The following is a 13,940-nucleotide window of genomic DNA, read 5'->3' as shown; positions in this document are numbered from 1 at the left end:
TACCTGACAGTCAGTAGGCCTCAAATTGAAGAAGCAGAGCAGTATTAATGGCAGGGCTCTTTGATCATTCCTGGTTCAAATGAAGGGTGTCTAAGCCACCCTGACTTTAGGCAAATGAGGGGCAAGGGAGCTTTCTTTGGACACTGTCTTGGGCTGCGCCCCTCATGGCAAATTCCAGCCAGAGGTTATGATGAGTGTCTATATGGAAGAAGATGAGGCCCATGTGGGAGTGTTTTGGTTTTAATTGTGGTCATTTGTGTGGTGGTTGGAAGAGATGACTGGGTCCACCTGGGCCTGAACTCTAGTGTGATTCCCCTTAGAGATTGAGTTCTGGAATTTATCTCAGAGAAGTATTGCCATGAATTGTGTTGAGATTTTAGTAGGCCACGCATGAGTGTTGCCCTTGGACACGGAGATCAGGGTCACTTTCCACAGAGCACTGGGAATCTCAGCCAGGATATCACATGATTTTATTCTGAAAGACTTGGCAACCATAGTTGAGAGTCAAAACACACATGGACCTCATATGTAGACCTCAATGGTCCTGGCTTCATGTGACCTTTTGGCCACTCTTTGGGAAGCTTTGCCTGTGAGAGTTCTCCAGAGATTTCATTGAAATGAGCTTCCTCAACATTTACTGGCTCCACAATGAATTGAAACTCACAGTGCCTCCAACTTCATAGTTGAAAAATGGCTAGATAAATACCATGAAATTTTTGAAATTTCCATGACTAGGTGGCACTGGAGAACCTTTGAATGTCCTGTTGCAGTTCAAGAGTATACCACACAGTGACTTGATTGACTGGGTTTCATGAAAATAGTGTAGAACAGAGATGCCTGTAGTTGGAGCCTGCTGAGTAGTGGGACTAGAGCAGTGGTGGGCAGGTGTGTGAAAAAAAATAAAAATAAAAAAAAACATCTGTTGTGGGGCCATGTGGATCGGCCATTGGCTTCCAAATGGCATGTAACTAACATAGTGCAGATAGCAGACCATTATATGTAAAGACATGTTGTTATATGGAGAGGTTTCAGGGCAATGTTCAGAATCTGGTTGATATGGACAAGGGGGCAATGGGGTAAGCTATGAGGGGTAGAACACTGCTTGGTGCATTCTCCTGCAGACCCTGACACACCACACTTTACAGAACTTTCTCCAGCACTGTTTCCCAGTTGAACTCCTTGTATTTCATGAAGCAACTACCAAATTCCCAGTGCAGCAGCAAGAAACACCACGAAAAGTGGAGGATGACCACATGGCTTCACAGTCTACACGGGGAGACACTTAGCCACCAGTGTCCACAGTTTACATACAAAGAGAGAATTCAGCACTGCTGCCTCATGTTCATTGGAAAATAAGAAACCATGTCTTCCAGGTCACATAGTTGCAGACCCATCATTGATGGTCTCACTACAAAGGAAGCTAAAGCTCCTGACTACAACATATATTTCAAGTGCCCAACCTCAGAGGCAGTTTCTGAAGAAGTCTTAATACCGGCAGAGCTCCATGTTTGTGGAGTGTTTACACTGTCCCTTACTTTTGGAAACTCCTCTACCACCTCCAAGGTTGTGAACTCCTCAGCATTTTCCATTTCAGATATGTATTCACAGATTTTCTAACTCTTCTTCTTAATTGTGTCTTACTTTGTACGAAGGTAATGTCAAGGCATTGTTCTGGATGAGAGTGGGAAGATTTTTGTGCAGCACATATTTGTATACATATCAGATAATTTTTCCAATTTTCCATTCAAAATACTGAATCTCTGTCATTAACTCATAAACTACTAGACTCTGACTACTAATCTTAATATGATGGAGAAAAATAACCCAAACAGAATAGAAAACAAGCAGTTCAGAGGAGGCATGGTGTATAGTTGGACTTGCCTTTTGCATGTTATAAATCTATTCAACTGTTTGTTGAAATAGTTCTCCTTGTTTTTTTAAAGTTAACAAATATGGGAATTCCTGTCTCCATTTTGCTGTAGCCTATTGAGCACATGTATTTTTATATGCACACATAGAATCCTGCCTGGTACCACACGTACATTCTTGTGAGGTGCTTGACTTGGCAGATACAAATTGTGAGAAGAGATCACTCCTGTTAAACACTTTTGGAACTGAAAATTCAACCTATGAGTGAGTATGCTAGATGAACAACATAATACATAAATCCATGTTCAGTAAAATGAATATTTTTGGATCTGTGGATGATATATATTTCATTGTGAATTTGGGTTGGTTCATATATTGCTACTTTTTAATTTCTGTGTGTGTATTTTAATGTATATATATATATATATATATATTCCAGATTTTTCAAATACGAAATATATGTGTCTTATTATACACTCCCTAAATAAATTCATATTTATGTGTGTATGTATAATCAACTTTTCACAAGATTATTCTCATAAATATTCATCCTCCAGAAATACATATTTGTTTCCTAGTACTGAAAATGAACTTCAGGGAAAGATACATCAAAATCGTAATATTTCTACAGTATCTGACCCAGGTTAACATCAATGCAAGTAGATTCCTATGGGACATGATGTGTTTTTAGGTTTATTTTTATTCACCAGTGGTACATTACTATTTCTTTAGTTTATACACATCATAGGATATATATTTAATCCACATGTTCACAAATTTATAAGCATTTGTTTCACTTTCAATCACTTTCTGCTTCAGAACACATGTATTCCTCCAGTATTCTTGACTGATCTTTTCATGAGACTTCATTCCAAATACATTATTTTCGATTTCCAAAATCACTTTTCATGCAAAACTCACACACTCTTTATGATAAACCATAACCCTAATATTACCGTTAGATGTATAACTGGTTGGAATGAATGTATGAATATCAATATAAGATATCCTGTATATTTTCAGATATCAATTCAATCCATTATTCAATGTTGGAACCCGTAATATTGTTTATTCACAGTATGGTCTATTCATGCATTATCTCTGTATTCATAGACACAGAGAACACCTAATTGTACCTCCAATACTAAATTATATGTCTTCAAAATATTGCTCCAATAAATGGTGGAAGAAATACTCATGTCACCTGATCTACATATATATTTTACCACAGTAAAATTCTGGACATAAAATGCAAAGTTCACACTTATGATTTTACCAAAACCTAAATGGAAATTGAGCATGGATTACGAAAAACATCCATGTCCAGTTTGCCTAATGCTCTCAAATGTCAAGCCTGTTGGTGACAACATATTTGTTTCTTCCTGTAATAATATATTCAAACCCAACCCTGTTGAAAATGTCTAATCCTATCACTCACATTATACTTTGGCTGATTTCCTAATATCTCTATAGTTATCTGCTTACCTACATATTTTCCCCAGTTCATCATTGTTACTGACTCTTCACATGTGCTGACATTTACATTCACTCTCTAACCGAAAACCTATTGCTAAAGAACTTTTGGTCCAAATCCTATACTCACTCTTCTTCCTAAACATACCGACTATCTTCCTAATCCTACCGACTATCCATGTTTGAGTGAATGTTCTCTTCTACAATCGATCATCCAAGGTTCAAGGTCCTATGCCCATGATTACTAATTTATCTGAGACATCGGTGTGGAACGTAATTCAAAGCTAAGTACCCCAATCAAGGCCACAATGCCCTTCTGAGCTTCAAATTTTAGCTAGATTTATGTTTTCATACTTATATTTCACCTCTATATTCTTATAAATATTGCAGGTTGCCAATACCACGAATCATCCTGCAGAATGATTCCTAACCCAAATCGAACATGTTATTAACCCAACCATACACTGTTCCCTCAATCTAACTTTACAGTAGAGCAAGGACAGAGTTGGTCTTAAAATATAGGAATGTAGGGGAACTTCCACCTGCTGAGAATCACAAAGGTCAATGCAGAAATGATACCTGGAGAAGATGTAGGCAGCTATGAAGGACCTGAGAGAGCAAAAGTCAGCTTCCATGCAAACAACCTGGTAAGGATGAAGGGTTGTGTCTGAATCAGCCTCTCTCTAGTTAATGTAGAGAAGATGGATCAAACAAGGCCTGTGTGGAGAGCTGTTCCCGGGTGCCTATGGTTGGTATACCCTTCTAACTTGTGAAAGTGTCTCAGGAATTAGGGCAGTCTCCATCTCATGGGACCCTTGGAAGCAACTGTTAGCACCAAGTGGTTGCCAAGGTAGTGACCTCATTCAGTTCCTGAAGGAAGTATCCTCACCTCACTTTCTGGGTAATCGAACTCTCTTAACTTGGGATCCAAAAAGCCAGGCACCAAGAGCCAGTCCCAGCCCCAGTGCCAGTGGTCTAACTTGTTTGGATTTACCAAGGACAGAGTCAGTCTTGGTACCTACTGATGTTAGGATGGACAAATGTCACAAAAGCTATGAATAGGGGCCTATCCTAAGAAAGCAGGTAGTGGCTCACCGCTGGCTCCTGACAACTTCACAGAATTGGAAAATGAGACCAAATCTGGTACAGGACAGGCTATTTCAGGGAAACATAGTATGGCCCAACAGTCAGAGGACATTCTGGATATTCACAGACCTACATGGGGGAAGGAGGTGCCTTTGTGGGTGTGGGTGTGGGTTTGTGGTTTTTTCTCATGTTCTGAGAATAGGTAGGAAAGGCAGTTTGTTTGGTTTGGAGTGGACTGATTCTAGTAAGTCGTTTGACAAGGCGAGTGTTTCTAAGTCTGTGTATCCCACTGTGTCCGTGGTTGTAGACATTACAAAAGAGAATGCATCAATGAATATGTCCTGTCTAGGAGAAAGCTTCCCAGAATTCATCTTGCCCAATTTATGAATGGACTGATGCTTGACTTATGGATGGACAACACCTACTATCTTCCTAAGTTACTGTTTTCTTCCTGAAATCTGGCCACTCTCCAGAATAGGCTCATGGAATTTTGTCCAAGATATGTACCACCTCAAAGCTCTGTGACATGTCCATGTACTGGATAGCTGAAGGGAATGGGAGCATTTCAGAAAACTCAGATATAAATGTGACCAAGAAAGTCTCAGTGGAGAAACCCAGCTTTGGGCCTTTTGTTACCTAATGTTCTGTTGCCCTGAATGTCATTAAGGTCTTTGCCTCTGCCCCCCCCCCTTTTTGAAGCCTGAAGAAAGCAGTTTTCCAACTGAAATAAAAGGGCATCCCTTGTGGCTATTTGCTTAATTGCTGTTGAAAGGGATGTGTCTGAAACAGCCTCTTGGGCCTCTGTGAGGTGGTGGCTTAGGTTCAACCACCTGATGGATCTAAAGAAAGATCCCATGGGTGCATCCCAAACCAAAATGGCCAAAAGAGCAGTCATTGTGAATGAAGTTTCTCGCCTTCCTCTGGAAGGTTCCTTACCTCCATCAAGTGAGAATAGGGATCCTTTGGGTCAAATGAGTTTTTCAAACCCTACAGAGGCTACCCCATACGTGGTTGGTTTTTCTCATGACGCCAAATAACTTAAAGAATCTAAACCCACAGTAATTAGGCCTCAAATTTGAGAAGCAGAGCAGTATTAATGGCAGGTCTATTTTATCACTCCTGGTTCAAAGGAAGGATGTCCAGGCCACCATGACTTTAGGCAAAAGAGGGGCAAGTGAGGTTATTTTGGACACTGTCTTGGGCTGCACCTCTCATGGAAACCTCCAGCCAGAGTTTATGAGGAGTGTCTATATGGAAGAAGGTGAGTGCCATGTGGGAGTGTTTTGGTTTTAATTGTGTTCATTTGTTTGGTAGTTGGAAGAGATAACTGGGTCCACCTTGGCTTGAACTCTGGTATGATTCCCCTTAAAGACTGTGTTTTGGAACTGACCTCAGAGAAGGTACAAAGTCCTATGCCATTGTATATTGATATTTCTGAGACATTTCTGCAGAATATTATTCAACGCTAAGTATACCAATCAAGGGCCCAATAAACTTCTGGGCTTCAAATCTTACCTAGATTTCTGTTTTCATACTTATTTTGAAAGGTTAATCAAATAGGTACTTGACACTTCCTGTTTTTCTGTATGCTTAATAAAATACTGTTGAAATCTTGAGAACTCTTTGCTATTCATGTTACCTGAATGTGCTGTCCCCAACTGCCAAACTGCAGAATGTACTCCATCACACAGTTGCACGAAACCACCAACTCTCCCTTGCCCATCAATAAACTTTCCTCCCTGCCCTCTCCAAGGAAAATATATAAGCACTTCTTAAGCTGTTCTCAGGGCTCTCTGCTCTATTCAAGTGAGCTCTTAGCCCTTACATGCCGGACCCGCAATAAACCCTTTGCTGTTGCATGAAACAGTCTCTTGGTGGTCTCTTTCACTGACCCTCGCCCGACCTTTACATTTGGTGGCCACAGCGAGATCCGGCCACCGCAGATGAAAGACACCCAACGGGCTCCTCTGGGGGTAAATAAGGCCCTTCTTTCTGGTTTCAGGTTTCAGGTTAGGGTTTGGCAAAATGGCTATCGGTGAAGAGAGTGTGCTCTCTCCGAGTGTGGCTGACAGACATGTCACAGAGCCACAGGGGAATGGAGTCAGGAAATCGAGGAACAATACTCTCCTCGACTCAGTGCTATTTTGTTTTGGATTCGGTATTGCCAGCCCATGGGGTTTTGCCCGCTACTCAGTTTTGGTCTCAGTATTGGACGTCCATTGCCTGTCTTTATTGTCTTGTCTTGTCTGTGTCATGTGTCGTTGCTTTCAATGTCTGTGTATCTTTCATTATGGGACAGAGCACTTCAATGCCTCTGTCCCTGACCCTTGATCACTGGACCAAAGTCTGCTTAAGGGTTCAGAATCTTTCTTTTTCAGTTAAATGCTAAACCTGGCAGATTCTGTGCCTCAGAATGACCCGCCTTTGGAGTCAGAGGGCCCCCAGAAGGATCTTTCTACTTCACACTAATTCGAAAAGTCAGAGATATTGTCTTTCAGCCGGGGCCACCAAGCCATCCAGATCAACAGTCATATATCTTAACTTGACAAGACCTTTGCAAATCTCCTCCTCTATGGGTGAAGCCTTTTCTTGTCCCTGCCCCCACTCCTTTTCCTTCCCCCATGATTCTATCTCTCAAACTCTCTGCTCCTTTTCCTCCACCCTCTGTTCTCCCTGTGTCTCAAGACTCTACTGGACTCTCCTCCCCATCCTTATCTTCTGCCCTTGTCCCCCATCACCCAAAACCCTTTAAGTGATTCCCCTGCTGCTGACTCAGCCTCTCCATCATTCGAGGAAGCTAGGCTGGCCGACTGCCATCCCGATGAATCTCCCATGGAATACACAGCCCCTCCTTCCCAGGAGAAACCTGGCCCGGCTAAAAGAACTCAAAAAACTCGCCGGCGTTTTCACACCTGCCTACTTGGAATGACTGCCAACAACTCCTAGAGACTCTCTTCATGACAAAGGAATGAGAGAGAAACCTCCTGGAAGCTAGAAGAAAATATCCTCGTACCAGAAGGGTGATCAACACAACTTTCCAACATACTCAAAGCCGGCTTCCCCTTGAACCAACCCAAATGGGACGCCAACACCTGTGAAGGTAGGGAGCATCTTTCTGCTTATTGCCAGGCTCTAATAGCAGGTCTCCAAGCGGCCGCTAGGTGAGCAACTAATTTGGCCAAGGTAAGAGTGATTATTCAAATGCCTGATGAATCTCCCTCTATGTTTCTAGAGAGAATTATAGAGGCATATATGAGATATACTCCTTTCGATCCTCAGGCAGAGGATCAAAAGGCATCTCTCACGATGGCCTTAATTGGGCAAGCTGCCATGGTTATTAAAAAAAAAAGTTAAAAGAGAGATTTAGTCAGAGAAGCCAAGAAAGTATACTATAAGAGAGCAACAGGGAGAAAGAAAGGGAGAAAATGGAGGATTAGAGAAGCAAAAGACAGACTAAGGCATTGACTAAGGTCCTGGTTACAACAGCAAATAGGCCAGAAATTAAGAAACAGCGTGACAGGAAGGGATACCTGAGCCCACGCCAGAGGCCACCCCTGGCCTCAGATCAATGTGCCTACTGTTAAGAAAAAAGGACACTGGGCCAAAGAGTGCCCTAGAAAGAGACAGCCATGCCAGGCAGCCGTTCTGAGTCTGAAGGATGACTAAGAAGGTTGGGGCTCAGATCCCTTCCCCTAGCTCAGGGTGACTTTTGAAGTGGAGGGGACCCAAGTAAACTTTGAAGTAAATACAGGAGCAGTATACTCAGCCCTCAGGGCCCCATTGGGCCCTCTATCAAATAAAATGTCTGTAGCTCAAAGGGCTAATGGAAGAAAATATCGGGCTTAGACAAATAAGAGGAACATGGACCTGGGGAAAGGAGAAATCCATCACTCCTTCCTAGTAATCCCAGGATGCCCTGACCCATTGATGGGCAGAAATCTGCTCAGCAAGCTCCGGGCCAAAATAACTTTTAACCCTGAAGGGCCCCAAATGAAATTTCTAAATCCTTCAGTAAAAACTCCTATAGTCACGGCTTTAACTATATTAGTAGAAGATGAACATCCACTCTTCACACCCCCCAAGACTGATCAAACACGTAAACTACCCCAGAAATGGATAACATATTACCCAGATGCGTGGGCAAACACTGCTGGGTTAGGCCTGGCCTTTAAACAACCTCCAATAACGGTGGAGTTAAAAACCTTAGCTTCCCCAATCAATGTCAAAAAATATCCTCTAAGCAAAAAAAGCTAAAGATGGGATAAGGTCCCATATTCAGAAATATCAGGCCATAGGGGTCCTCAGGCCCTGTTAATTGGCCTGGGACAATCCTGTGCTACCAGTAAAAGAAGCCAGGAACTGGAGACTATCACCCATTCAAGACCTAAGAGAGATTAACCACAGAGTGCAGGACATTCACCCCAAGGAACCTAATCCATACAATCTACTTAGCACTCTGAAACTTGAGCGGAAATGGTAAACTGTTATGGACTTAAAAGATGCTTTGTTTTGCTGGCCTCTGCATAAAGATAGTCAGTTGCTGTTTGCTTTCAAGTGGGTAGTCCCAGAAACCGGAACGTCTGGCCAACTAATTTGGACTAGACTCCCACAGGGGTTCAAAACTCCCCTACTCACTTTGATGAAGCCCTCCACAGAGATCTCAACAATTTCAGAACTACGCACCCCGAAGTCAACCTGATTCAATATGTGGATGACTGGCAGCCAACACCAAGGAAAACTGTGAGTCTGGGACCCAAGCACTATTATGCGAGCTTGCTTTACTCAGGGATAGAGCTTCTGCCAAAAAGGCCCAAATTTGCTAGCATAAAGTAATCCTCCTGGGCTATTCCCTTAGGGGCAGTAAACGATGACTCACTGAGCCCAGAAAACAAACTGTTGTGCAGATACCACCGGCATCAAACAGGAGAAAACTCAGAGAGATTCTTGGGACTGCTGGCTTTTGCAGGTTATGGATACCTGGGTTTGCGTCCTTAGCTGCTCCTTTATACCCAGTGTTAAAGGGAGATGCCCAATTCCAATGGACCCCTGAGCACCAGCAAGCTTTTGATAACATTTACGGATACTGACACTGAACGCCTCAACTTCATCGAGCTCAGCCTGCTATTACAGAAGGCCCTACACTACATTAAAAATATACATCAACTCACTCACCTTGGTTCAAAGACATTGCCGGCATTTCTGAAGGATCAAGAACAGAGTTTTCCACTAACCGACTCACAGCTAAAGGAAATAACTGAACGGGTAACAAAAGCCTGTCGGGTCCATCAATTGGTTAATGCTTACCCTTCCAAGTTTCCTAGACGAAAGCACCTACGAGGAATCAGACCGGGACAATTCTGGGACGTGGACTTTACAGAAATTAAGCCAACAAGGTATGGATTTCAATACCTCCTAGTCATTGTAGATGCATTTTCAGGATGAATTAAGACCTTCCACACACACACACACACACACACACAAAATAAATAAATAAATAAATAAATAAATAAAAACATAAAAAAAACAAAAAATAACAAAAAAAAAAAAAAAAAAAAACGGCCCAAATGGTTTTCAAGAAGATCCTGAAAGATATTTTTTCAAGATATGGTCTGCCTAAGGTAATAGGGTCTGATAATGGACCCAGGTAACTCAGGTGTTAACCAGGATCCTGTGGATTAGTTGGAAGTTACATTATGCTTATATATCCCAGAGCTCAGGACAGGTTGAAAAAATAAGTAGAACCATTAAAGAGACCTTAATAAAATAAAGCTTAGAGACCGGCATAAAAGATTGGACTATGCTCCTGCCTTATGCACTGTTTCATGCGAGAAATACTCCCTCTGTTTCTTTGTTTAACCTCACCCCCTGTGAAATTCTCTATGGTGCCCCTCCTCCAGTAAGGGACCTAACCCTATCTCTAAGGCCTAAAGATCCCTTACACACCTCCTTGCTTGATAGACTTAAAGCCATTGAAAGAACTCAGCGATACCGGTGGAAACAGCTGGCCACTGCCTATGAACCTGGGGATGAGGTGACTCCACATCAATATCAAGAAAGAGACTTCATCTACATAAGACGACATCAAGTGTCATCCCTGGAACCTTGATGGAAAGGAACATACCAGGTGCTACTTAAAACACCTACAGCGGTAAAAGTAGAGGGAATCACTTCCTGGATCCATGCCTCTCATCTCAAACCTTCGCCATGTCCAGACTCTGGCTGGAAACTGGAGAAGACTGGTAACCATTTCAAATTGCATATTCGCCATGTGGATAAGGCTATAGACTCTCCCCTTGGCCACCAGTAGATCTAACCCTCATCAGCCCGTTCAGCAGCGATGGCTGATCACAAATCCTACTAGACAAGAAGTATGGTCTATCTCGCATACAGCCCCCTTAGGGACGTGGTGGCCATCTCTCCACCCAGACATTTTTCAGCTGGCTATAGGTCTTTCCTATTGGGATATCCCCGATGAAGAGGATCCCACTAAAATTTCATTAAATCCCTGCTGTACCATAAAAAATGGAAACAAACATTATGGATGCAGGGACACACGAGCCAGATTCAGGATGGCTAGCCTAGATTACTATATTTGCCCAGGGGACAATCAAAGCCACAAACAGTCATGGCTGTGTGGGGAAAAAGTCGACTTCTTCTTTAAGTCATGGGGATGTGAGCATACAGGGGCTGCCTGGTGGAACCCAAAATCCTCATCAAATTCAGTAGACAGCATTGGCCATATTAGACAACCAAAAACTATGTCCCCCAGAGGGGTCTCTAATTCTCAAATTCTGTGTGACATTTTTAACTTCGGCAAGTGCTAAAAAAGGGGAAATTCCTCTATGTGGAGTCCTTTTCCCTCCTTCGCTCACATCCTGTACTATGCTTCTCCCATAGTTCCTCACTCTCAGTCTTCTGCTCTGGACTCTCTGCTGTCACTCCCACCTCAGCAACCTGATTTCTCCCCTCCAATTACTAGATCAAAAACCCAAACCTCCACCAGTTCTCAGACCATTGCCCCCTTGCTGAGGTAGCAGATACTGAGGTACCCTTCCACCCACTCACTCCTCTCTTCTCCTGTCAGTGCCTGCACTGGATCCCACCAGGTCCTCTAACAAGCTAACCCAAAGCTCAAACCAGCCGAGATGGGCCCTCAGATGCCTATACTAGATGTAATGAAAATGGCCTTTAAAGTTGCTTTGTCATCACTGAAAACAGGTTACTAAGAATTTAAAGTCCCTCACAGGCTTTGTGGTGTACTCACTCCCATCTACCCCTCTGCTCTACCTGTACTACGGCTCAAGTTTTGGTGCTAGCAAAATCCCAAACCCCTTTCCCATTATTCTTTTACATCTCTCCTTCCTCATTCTCAGATCCACGGAACTTCTCTCAGCCTCGCCTTCCCCGTCTTCCCCCTCTGTACCAGGTCCACAGAAATGTCTTAAATGACCTTCTCCACAAGTCTTCACCAAGGCTTACTTTCGGTCTTTCAGAAAAAGAGTCCCTCTGAAAGAGTTCAATGGAGATAAACTTCCACTTTTTATGTTGCCATGTTCTACTTGACCACTGGTTGGAAAAATCACCACTCCTAAGCTAGACACCGACTTACTAGTTTTTCACAAAATATGTGAACGATGCCTCAGGCCTTGAGCTGGTTCTTCACAGAGATGGCTACATTTGTAAGTTAAAAAACTTACCAACTGGGCTCCATGGTGACAGCTGGCAGGGAGAAAATAAAAAGACAAAAAAGCTGTCCCATTCCAAGGTGTCCTTGAAAAGTTAACTTACCCAGAACAGAGGAAAAAAAAAGCAAAAACAAAAACTGGTTTTTGTGAACTTCTGCAGACTGTGGACTTCTGAGCCCCTTCCCTTACATGTTGGGTACAAATTCTAAAACTACCGAAACTTCGGGTTCAGGGGCATAATTGATTAAAACAGAAGCAGTGCCCTCTAAATCCAGATGCAACCAAATAAGACTGTTTTTTTGTCTTTGGTGCTATCTTAGTTGCCTCACCTTGTCCATCCCTACAACAGTATTATTCTATACACTTAAAAATTATTTATGTTTTCATAAAATCGTCAACAGATGTGATTAATTATGTAATGATGCAGATGTTTTCCAGAGTGCTCTATCATGAAGCAGGTTCATTTAAATATCAAATAGGGGGGCATACAACCCGGTTCTACCGGGAACCTGTATCCCTCACTTTAGCCATTCTATTAGGAATAATAGTTCCTGAATGGGTGGGCACAAGAACAACTGCCCTAGTTCATGGGACCCAACAAAGACACAATTAGAAGCAGAAATAGACCAAAGCTTAAAGATATTAAAAACCTCCATCACAGTTTTACAGGAATCTTTAACCTCTCTCTCTCTCTGAAGTTGTTTTACAGAACAGGCGAGTGTTGAACCTCCTCTTCATGAGAGAAGGGAACCTTTGTGCTTGCATTGAGAAAAGAATGTTGTGTTTATGCTGGCAATACTGGAGTTGTAAAAGAATCTATGAGTAAATTAAGAAAACGACTTGAAGAACATCAAAGAGGGACAGAGACCCAAAAAGGGTGGTTTGAGTCTTGGTTCACACAGTCCACCTGGTTAATTACGCTTTTATCTGCCCTGGCCGGTCCATTAATAATCCTCATATTATTGCTAACTGTAGGACCCTGTTTGCTCAACCGTTTAGTGTCCTTTCCAACCCAAATCGAACCTGTAATTAACCCTAACCATACAATGTTCTCTCAATCTAATTTTACAGAAGAGCAGAGACAGAGTTGGTCTTACAATACAGGAATGTAGGGGATCTTCCAACTGCTGAGAAACTGAAAGGTCCATGCAAAAATGATCCCTGGAGAAGTTGTAAGCAGCTATGAAGAAACTGAGAGAGCAAAAGTCATCTCCCATTGCAAACTACCTGGTCAGCATGAAGGGATGTGTCTGAATCAGCCTCTCTCTTCTTAATGTAGACCTGAAGGACCAAACCAGGCCTGTGTGGAGAGCTGTTCCCGGTTACCAATGGTTTGTATACCATTCTAACTTGTGAAACTGTCACAGGAAGTAGGGGCAGCCTCCATCTCATGGGACCCTTGGAAGCAATTGTTAGGATAACGTGGTTGCCAAGGCAGTGACCTCATTCAGTTCCTGAAAAAGTGACCTCACGTCACTTTCTTGGTGATGAAATTCTCTGAACTTGAAATCCAGAAAGCCAGGCACCCACAGCCAGTCCCAGTCCCAGTGGTTGAACTTATTTAGATTTACCAAGGACAGCCTCAGTCTTTCTTAGGAACTTCTGATGTGAGGATGGCCAAATGCAAGGAAAGCAATGAAGAGGGGCCTTTCCTGAGAAAGCAGGTAGTGGCTCACCACTGGCTCCTGACAACTTCACAGAGTTGGCCAAGGAGACCAGATCTGAGAAAGAACAGGCCATTTCTGGGGAACATAGAATGGCCTACCAGTCAGAGGACACTCTGGATAGTCACAGACCTACATGGGAGAAGGAGGTGCCTTTGTGGTG

Source organism: Callospermophilus lateralis, chromosome 12 (assembly GCF_048772815.1).
Source record: "Callospermophilus lateralis isolate mCalLat2 chromosome 12, mCalLat2.hap1, whole genome shotgun sequence".
Classification (NCBI taxonomy): domain Eukaryota; kingdom Metazoa; phylum Chordata; class Mammalia; order Rodentia; family Sciuridae; genus Callospermophilus; species Callospermophilus lateralis.
This window is presented reverse-complemented; position numbering follows the sequence as displayed.